We start from the raw sequence: 9,292 nt of genomic DNA, 5'->3' as shown, positions 1-9,292 counted from the left end.
CCATCATCACTGGGTTAGCTCTTCTTTGGGGTTCCGTGGATGGTTTGGAATCCTCCATAAGATGTATATGATATTGCACAATGGAAGGGCTTATACCCTTGATATCAGCCATGGTCCAACCTAGGGCTTCCTTATTATCTTTTAACACTTTAAGTAACTCCTCTTCCTGGCTAGAAGTCAAATTTGAAGAAATTATTACAGGAAGAGTCTGGTCAGGCCCTAGGAAAGCATACCTCAAATTAGATGGTAGCTCCTTAAGATCTAGCTTAGGGGGCTCAACTATGGATGGTTTGGGAATGGAATTGGAAAGGGGTCCTAAGGGCTCCACAAGTGTGTGATGACTCAAGACTTCAGAAAAGAAATTTTCACTATCATCATCCAACTCATCCATACACTCTTGAAATTTTGAATCAAAATCAATATCAAAGTTGGTAACTAAATCAACAGAAAAATCCAGAAAATCCTCAAGCATATTGATCTCTTCTTCCATAAGTGGTTGCTTGCCAATCCTAAACATGTTAAACTCAACAGTTTGGTTACCAAAAGATAATCTTAGGAAACCATTCCGGCAATTGATTAATGCATTACTGGTAGCCAAGAATGGTCTTCCTAGAATTATTGGGATCTCATCCTTGGTTGAGAAATGCTTAGTATCTAACACAATGAAATCAACAGGGAAAATAAATTCCCCCACCTTTAGTAAGACATCCTCAACCATCCCTTTAGAAATCTTAACAGACCCATCTGCCAACTGAAGAGTAGTTCCAGTGGCTTTCAATTCTCCTAATCCTAGTTGCTTGTACACATGGTAAGGTAAAAGATTCACACTTGCGCCAAGGTCAAGTAAGGCATGCTCAATATAGGTGTTGCCTATGACACAAGAAATGGTAGGGCTCCCTGGATCCTTATACTTGGCTGCTATAGGCTGAGTAATTATAGAACTAATGTTACCAGCCAAGAATGCTTTTTTGGGCACACTAGTGATACGTTTGCGAGTACACAAATCTTTCAGTACCTTTGCATAGGAGGAGATCTGGGATATCGCATCCAAAAGAGGGATGTTCACTACTACCTTTTTGAAGACTTCTAAAATTTTATCCATAGAAGCAGTCTTCTTTTTGTGTACCAAACGATTAGGAAATGAGATAGGATGAACATAAGGACTGTTAGGGATTTGTCCCTGTTTAGAAGAATCATTTTTGGTTTCCTCAACCAAATCATCTTTAGTTTCAGAAAAATCTTTAGGTTCATCAGACGAACCTGGAACAAGAGGCACACTTGTGTCCTCAACTGAAGAAGAGTTAACAGGAGTAATAGATGGAGAAGATTTAGAAACACTCTGTTGGTACTCTCTACCACTCCTAAGGGCATAAACAACATTGCATTGGTTAGAGGGTCCTTGTTGAGTCTGACCTTGTACTATATTTAGTGATGCATTAGTTGGTCCTTGTGAACTAACAGGCTGATGATGCCTAGGGTTAGGCTCTGGTTGACTGGGTAAAGTTTCCTTCTCCCTCTCACGCATAATTGAGACAACTTGGGTAAGTTCTCTCGTAAGATTTTGATGGCTTGTCATGAGGAGGACCATATTTTTTTTCAAGTCACTTATTCTACTTACCTCTCCAATGTTGGTAAACCCAGGGGGTTGCTGATAAGATGATAGAGGAGGGGCCCTAGGAAAACTCGCCTGAGGTCCTACATTTGACCTAGGAAAAGTATTTTGGGAAAAAGATTGTTGTGCAAAGGGAGGCCTTTGGGGTCCAGGTTGACCTTGATAATAGAAATTGGAAGGTCCTGCTTGGTTGCCCTGATTCCAAGAGAAATTTGGGTGATTTCTCCATCCTGGATTGTAGGTGTTACTATATGGATTATTCTGGTATAAGGCATTAACACTATCATTAGAAGTGCCCCCAGAGGTGTTTGGGCATTCTTCTATGACATGTCCAGGGGATTGGCACCAAGCACAAATCTTAACCAAATTGACTAATGATGGCTCTCTAGGAACAATAGCCTCAATTCTCTTGATTAGGCTATCCAAATGGGCTTCCTTGGCTACTATCCCATCCACAAAATATCCTTTCCCTCCTATGGTTCTTTCACTCTCTTGGGTTGATTCCCACTCACGGGTTTTGTCAGCTAAGTCAAGTAAGAATTCCCATGCCTTTCCTTCATCTGTAAAGGATGTGAATCCCTCAGGGCACATATACTTTATCATTTGTTTAGTTGGGTAATCAATACCCTCATAAATTATTTGACATAAATGCCATAAGTCTAGGCCATGGTGGGGGCATTCTTGGAGTAGATCCTTGAATCTCTCCATAAGTTTGGAAAATGGCTCACTAGGCTTTTACCTAAACTGAAGGATATCACTTCTAAGCTTATTGGTCTTGTGAGTTGGGAAAAACTTCTTAAGGAAGACAACTGTGAACTGTTCCCATGAGGTTATGGAATTTGTGGGTAACCCATACAACCACTTCTTAGCTTGGTCTTTCAATGCAAAAATGATAAACCTAAGCTTAACAGCATCATCAGAAAGTTGTTGGATCTTAATTAGAACACATGCCTCTTCAAATTCCCTTAGAAATAGGTATGCATCCTCAGAGGTCAACCTATGGAAGTGGGGCAACATAGTGATGTATTGACATTTGAGTTCAAAATTATTGCCCTGGGCTTGTGGTAGAACTATGCAGGAAGGTTGGGCTGTTCTAGCAGGGTAGAACCTATCTTTCAGAGATTTAGGTGAAGCGTTTTGCTGTTGGTCTCCCATATTGAAGGGTTTTAAAGAGAGCAAACGTATAGGGTCACTACTTATTGGATCTCTTCTTTTTAATCGATTCTTAGTATTACGTACCCACTTAACACTCATGCAATAGAAAACTGCCCACAACTAAAGTAAGACAAGCACAAAAGAAACCTGTCTTTATCATACTATGAGGCATGGTGACCTCCACTGATACAACTATTATTGCATGTTGTTCTTCTTAGGAATTCAATAAAAGAAAAGAAAAAATATAAAACAAAGCAAACAAAGCACTCCGATTTACCAAAAGAAAGTGAAAAGTAACATGAAACTGTCTCCCCGGCAACGGCGCCAAAATCTTGTTTGAGATTTAAAATGTAACCGCAAGCGTACGGATCAGTGTAGCTACGGGTCGAACACAGGGAGAGCAGCCACTTTATTTTTTATTTCTTTTAATAATGCAAAAGTGAACTGATTAATGGTTGTGATCTAATTCTAATTACCATCCTAAACATATGTATCTAAAATAACGTCCTAACCATTCGTCATCTAAGAATTTAAAGACGCAAGCCACGCAATTAAAATTAAATAAATAAATAACTGAAAATAAACAACCCACGTAATTAAAAAAAAATAATAAATAAATAAATGAAAAAAAATGCTGAAATAAAAATAAAGTAAAAGAAAGGGGATAAAGCTAGAGAGAGACTCACAAGTAGGTTTCTCTACTTAGCCCGAGGGATGCATCATAATATGAGCTTCCCTACTTGACCAGAGAGTCACTCTTATAAGGGTTACTCTACTTGGCTTTAGGGAAAGGGAGACAATTAAAATAAAAGCAATAAATTGATGGTTCTATGGCTCGGAGGGGCAAAGCCAACACATACACTAGCCATGAACCTTGGGGGAGAGGGATAGCAATAATGTAACGACTGAAAATAAAAATCCTAAATTAAGAAAGAAAGGGTAGTCAGAAGAGAGAATGAGAGGGGGGGGAGAAGACTACTGAAGGAGCCTACTTACTTGAATCAATGCTTGAACTTGAAAAAAAAAATTGCTCCACGGCTCGTGATCTTGTCACCTAGATCTAAGCCTAGAACTATAACTTAAAAAATTACAACTCAATTGCATAAATCATAAACATAAAATGGCTGAATAAAAATAAAAGAGTGTTTGCATTCATTGAAATAAAAAAAAAACTATTACAAAAGTGATTGAAGAAAAGATAAAGAAGAACTAAAACTAAAGAGAGAGAGAGAGAAAGAGAAAGCAACTAAAAACTAGAAGAATAATGAATTTTTTTTTCTCCCCTCCTCTTACATGAGTTGTATTTATAGGGAATGGGGAGGTAGGGTAACAATTTTCTCTTTCCTAAAAGAGAGAAACCCACAATTGATTGTGAGATCTTTTGAGACCAAAAGTGCTAAGGTGGAGGAGAGAGAAGAGAGAAATAAATTTTGAGAAATTTCCTATAATTTGTTTGCTTATTTTCTTTCCTTTTTTTTTCTAATTTATTTCTCTTCTTCTTCTCCCTCCAAGGAACGATTTTCTTCTTCCTTTATGTGATTTGGCCAATCTTTTGGTGGGTGATGATGTGGAGGAGAGAGAAGATTTGGACAATCTTTATTTCTCCCCTTTTTTCTCTTTCCTTTTTTTTTTCTTCTCTTCTTGTGCAGGAACCCTTCCACGATTTTGCTTTAAGTGAGTGAAAAGCAGAAAATCTTCAACAAAATTCTCTAAAAAAAACAACCATAAGATTCGAACTTGAGACCTCTTGGTGAGCAAGGGAATTTTGTACACCATAGCTCACCAACTATGCTAGGTAGTTGTTGTTACCAAAAACAAATCTTTAATCACTTAAGGATGTGGTCTATCGATCCTTGTTGGCATTTGAAATATTCCTTGTACCTCTGGGACAACTGCAAATGGGCTGGTTCTGCATCTCAGTTCAGTTCTAATCCATTATTCTTTTTCTTGCCCGAAAAGAATAATCATTTGTACGGGTGACCAAACGAATGTGCACTTTTAATTGAACAGGTCCATCTTGCTCAGAATTTCATCCTCGTCGCAACCATGAAAAGAAATAGGACCTCTTTACGTGAAAAATTGAAGATATAGCGCCTGATAGTCCTTAAGGCCTTGAAAATATAAAACCTACAAAAATAGAGTAAAACCCAAGGTAGCTCCATTCTAAATATGTAAAATGCATGTTTTACTACCCTAGATTTCACATATAAATGTGCTCATCAAGTGTCCCTTTGTGATCTCTCTTTAACAATTATTCTATGGATGTTTTGGGGTTAGCTGGCCTGCTTTTGATAGTGTGGATAGATTAATCGCCTGGTGGAAGGATTAGGCAAAAAAGATTACTTTCAAGGGGTTGTGGCTAAAGGGCTTTGTTTTGATTCCTTATTTTCTTTGGCTTGAAAGGAATGAAAGAAGGTATGAGGGAGTCAATTTATCAATAGAGCGGTGTTTTGGGTTGGTTAGATGTGAATTAAAATCCCAATCGATGATTCTCACAGGATCAGCAGTTTCTGTTTTGGACTTGCTTTGTGCAAGAAGATTGGGTTTCTCTGGGGTTCATAATAGACCTCGAAAAATTTACTCTATTTATTGGTGCCCTTCTCAAGTCAGTTGGGTGAAATTAAATTCAAATGGCTGCTCTATTGGGAATCTAGGGAAAGCTGGGGCAGGAGGAGTTCTCATAAATGAAAAGGCTGAGGTGATAAAAAATTTCAGATATTTTCTTGGAGTTCAAATGAACTTTGAGGCAGAGTTTCTCGCTCTTATGTATGGTGTTGAGTTGGCAAAGTAGCTGGATGTAACTCGCCTATGGATTGAGTGTGATTCTGTGGCAGTTGTTATTCTGTTTCGGCAAAAGAAACCCCCTTGGATTGCTTGGCAAAGATGGATTAATTGTATGGTTTTTATGGATGAAGTGGAATGGAAAATAACCCATTGCTATCGTGAAGCAAATTCAGTGGCTGATTTCTTAGCAAAATCAGCAACTCGATTTGAATCATCTTTATAGGTTTGGATATGGATATGGATGCCTCAGGCCATCCAAGGCCTAGATTTTGCTAGGCTATTTTGTCTATCTTTGTTTTGTGGTGGAGTTGGATGGTGGCTTATTTCTGCTGATGGCAATGCCGAAGGTGGATTAGGTGCTATCTTCTCTTCCATTTGTGAGGGCTCTCTCAGTTCTCCCCTATTGATGTAATATATTTTTCCTTTTTCTTTTTCATAATATATACATGATTTTCTAGCGAAAAAAAGGAGCAAAAAAATACAAGAACAACTTTCCTTTCAAATGCTTCAACTGTGGAAGGGTTGGACATTTTGTAGCAAGTATCCCAATCAGGAAAAAATATGATATGATGAAGATGAAGAGGAAAAGAAAATTCATTTCAAGGGAAGGAAGAAGTTCTTCTCAACCAGATACAAGAAGGGCAAGGGAAAGAAGAAAAGTCTGGTTTTCAAGAAGTGTAGTAACACATCTAATAAAGATTATAAAGAATTATCAGATGATGAAAATGATGAAACTTATATGAGACAAGATACTAATATTTATAACCAATTTGGTTTTATGCTATGAAAATTAACCACGAAAGCTCTTTATTTTCTTTAGAGAATAACATAAATGTTAAAAAATGTACGAAGGATCTCCATAGGGTCTAGCTTAGAAAAAAACTTATGATAAAGTCCTCAAAAAACATTTCCAGTAAATATGTCAAGCGTAGTTAAAGATAGTATATCGGTATAGTGACTAGTGTAAAAAAATGTATGAACTTGGTAGAAAATTCCTAATTACAATTAGATTATCGAAAGAATAACTCTAAGCATGTATTTCTTTGCACTAATCATCGATGAGTTTATATTTGAGATTTTAAATGTAACCGCCAACGTACGAATCAATGTAGCTATAGGTTGAACTCAGAGAGAGCAGCCACTTTATTTTTTTTCTTTTAATAATGCGAAAGTAAGCCTATTAATGGTTGTGATCTAATTCTAACTACCGTCCTAAACATATGTATCTAAAATAACGTCCTAACCATTCGTCATCTAAGAATTTAAAGACACAAGCCACGCAATTAAAATTAAATAAATAAATAAGTGAAAATAAATAACCCACGCAATTTAAAAAAAAATAAAGGAAAAAATACTGAAATAAAAATAAAGTAAAAGAAAGGGGATAAAGCTAGAGAGAGACTCACAAGTAGGTTTCTCTATTTAGCCCGAGGGATGTATCATAATATGAGTTTCCCTACTTGACCAGAGATTCACTCTTACAAGGGTTACTCTACTTGGCTTTAGGGAAAGGGAGACAATTAAAATAAAAGCAATAAATTGGTGGTTCTATGGCTAGGGGGGGCAAAGCCAACACACACACACTAGCCATGAACCTTGGGGGAAAGGGATAGCAATAATGTAACGACTGAAATTAAAATCCTAAATTAAGAAAGAAAGGGTAGTCAAAAGAGGGAATGAGAGGGGGGAGAGAAGACTATTGAAGGAGCATACTTACTTGAACTTCAACCCTTGAACTTGAAAACTTGGGTGATTTGAGATACTACCAGTACTAAAAACTAGATCTGGAATAAATCAAATCTGAAATTTTTAGTACTAGAGAAAAAAAATCTTGAAAAAAAAAAATTTGAACTTGAAAAAAAAGATGCTCCACAGCTTATGATCTTGTCACCTAGATCTAAGCCTAGAACTATAACTTTAAAAATTACAATTCAATTACATAAATCATAAACATAAAAGGTTGAATAAGAATAAAAGAGTGATTGCATTAATTGACATAAAAAAAAATATTACAAAAGTGATTAAAGCAAAAATAGAGAAGAACTAAAATTAAAGAGTGAGAGAGAGAGAGCGAAGAAAACTAAGCATAAACTAGAAAATAAACTAAGGAGAATAATAATTAGGAGGGGAGAGGAAGGGGATTTTATAGGGCTTTTGTCTTGCCTCCTTCCTTCTACAAGTCTTCTTTAAGAAAAGAAAGAAAATAAAATAAAATAAAATCTTGGTAAAAATCCTCATTTTCTGAGATATTGTATGAGGAAAGAGTGAATCCGTTTCCAAAATTAACAAATTCTATTCCTTCCTTGCAATATTAACCAATATCTTGCAATCCTGATTAAATCAGAAAGAAATCTCTGCATAGCATCTTCAAGATCTTGTGAGGTGGCAAAGAGAGAGAATAATCTTCAGGATTTTGTAGGAGAGAGGATGTGACACTAATGAGTGGGTCCCACCTTTGGACTGGTTCTTGATTCACTTTAAGCATTTTCTCTTGTAAACTTGGAAACTAAAAAAACAAGAAAAATAAAAGTAGTACTATCCAAAGTGGGGTAAAATGTACACTTATATCCCTAAGATTTCAGACATTATTGTGCTCATCAAATTCCTCCATACTTGACTTTTGCTCGTCCTCGAGCAAGATTAATAAATAAAAAAATGAAAGAAAAAGCCTAACTCACTTTCGTAGGAATCACGGTTGTACTTAGCATGTGCAACCAGCCTTTAAACCCCTAAGTTACCCTAGTGGACGAGTTGTGTCTCATGGGTATTTACAGTGAATATACACCCAAAATTCAGAATAAATAAATCCCAACCTTGGCTAAAGGTAAGGCTCATACCAATCCAGAGTAAAGATAATTTTTCTTACAAGAGACCCACACACTTGAACTTTTAATACCGTTGATCAATTCCAGGCACTAGCATATTTCTTAATTTGAAACTCACCTCGTCTCTTCCAAAACATCCTTAATTTAAGGCAAAACCACTTGTGAAGAAATAGGGAACCAATGACTAAGGCGTTGGGGTGTTTTTGACTAAAACATATTACTAAGCATTAATGACATTTACACATTTTTTTCTCCTTTTTTTTTTTTGCTTAAACTCTATTCTACTCCACTACTTTTGGCCTGAATGACATGGTGGAGCAAACACCAGACACCCAAGTTACTATGTAGCTTCGCTTTTTGCATATGCCCACAAAGACAATGATGCTAGAGTTCCTTGAGAAGTTTCCTCCCAAGGAATTTCGATCAAGATACCATGCTTCCTGAGGCACAATGCCCTGTCTAGTTCCAAGGGAATCAACTCTTATTCTTCTTTATACCACATTTCATATTTCATTTAAAATTGTGCATTTGTCAACCCATGCCAAATTAAAAATAAGGTCTCAACTTCAAATCAAAAGTACAAGGAACCCACAGACTTACATATGGTCCAACACCATAAAACATGGGTCTCTTATTTTTCAAAAAAAAAATCCCATCTCAAGACACAGGCTTGTTTCTTTCTTCTCAACAGGGTTTTTATACGTTCAAAATGGGTACCTTAGTCAAAACTTTTATTTTTATACATCAAGCAACCGAATGGTATTATCATTAGCCAAAAGCCAAAGTAGGACTTCATCCTTTAGCAAGCTCAAAAAAAAAAAAAAAAAAAAAAAAAAAAACAAATAAAACAAAATGGAAAAAACAGAAACTGGTTTTTCTCCCCCACACTTAAGTCATGCAATGTCCTCAATGCATG

General features: G+C 36.5%; 1 non-coding gene across 1 annotated transcript; it reads left to right on the top strand.

The window, feature by feature from the left end:
* Nucleotides 1-2,273: 2,273 nt before the first annotated feature.
* LOC122064474 lies at nucleotides 2,274-2,380 on the top strand. Its single transcript, XR_006135720.1, has one exon. It is a non-coding gene; the product is annotated as a small nucleolar RNA R71 (small nucleolar RNA).
* The last annotated feature ends 6,912 nt before the right edge of the window (nucleotides 2,381-9,292 follow it).

The sequence above is a fragment of the Macadamia integrifolia genome, unplaced genomic scaffold, assembly GCF_013358625.1.
Source record: "Macadamia integrifolia cultivar HAES 741 unplaced genomic scaffold, SCU_Mint_v3 scaffold1663, whole genome shotgun sequence".
NCBI classification, from domain to species: Eukaryota; Viridiplantae; Streptophyta; class Magnoliopsida; order Proteales; family Proteaceae; genus Macadamia; species Macadamia integrifolia.
The sequence above is the reverse complement of the archived record's forward strand: the minus strand, read 5'-3'. Positions and strand labels throughout refer to the sequence as shown.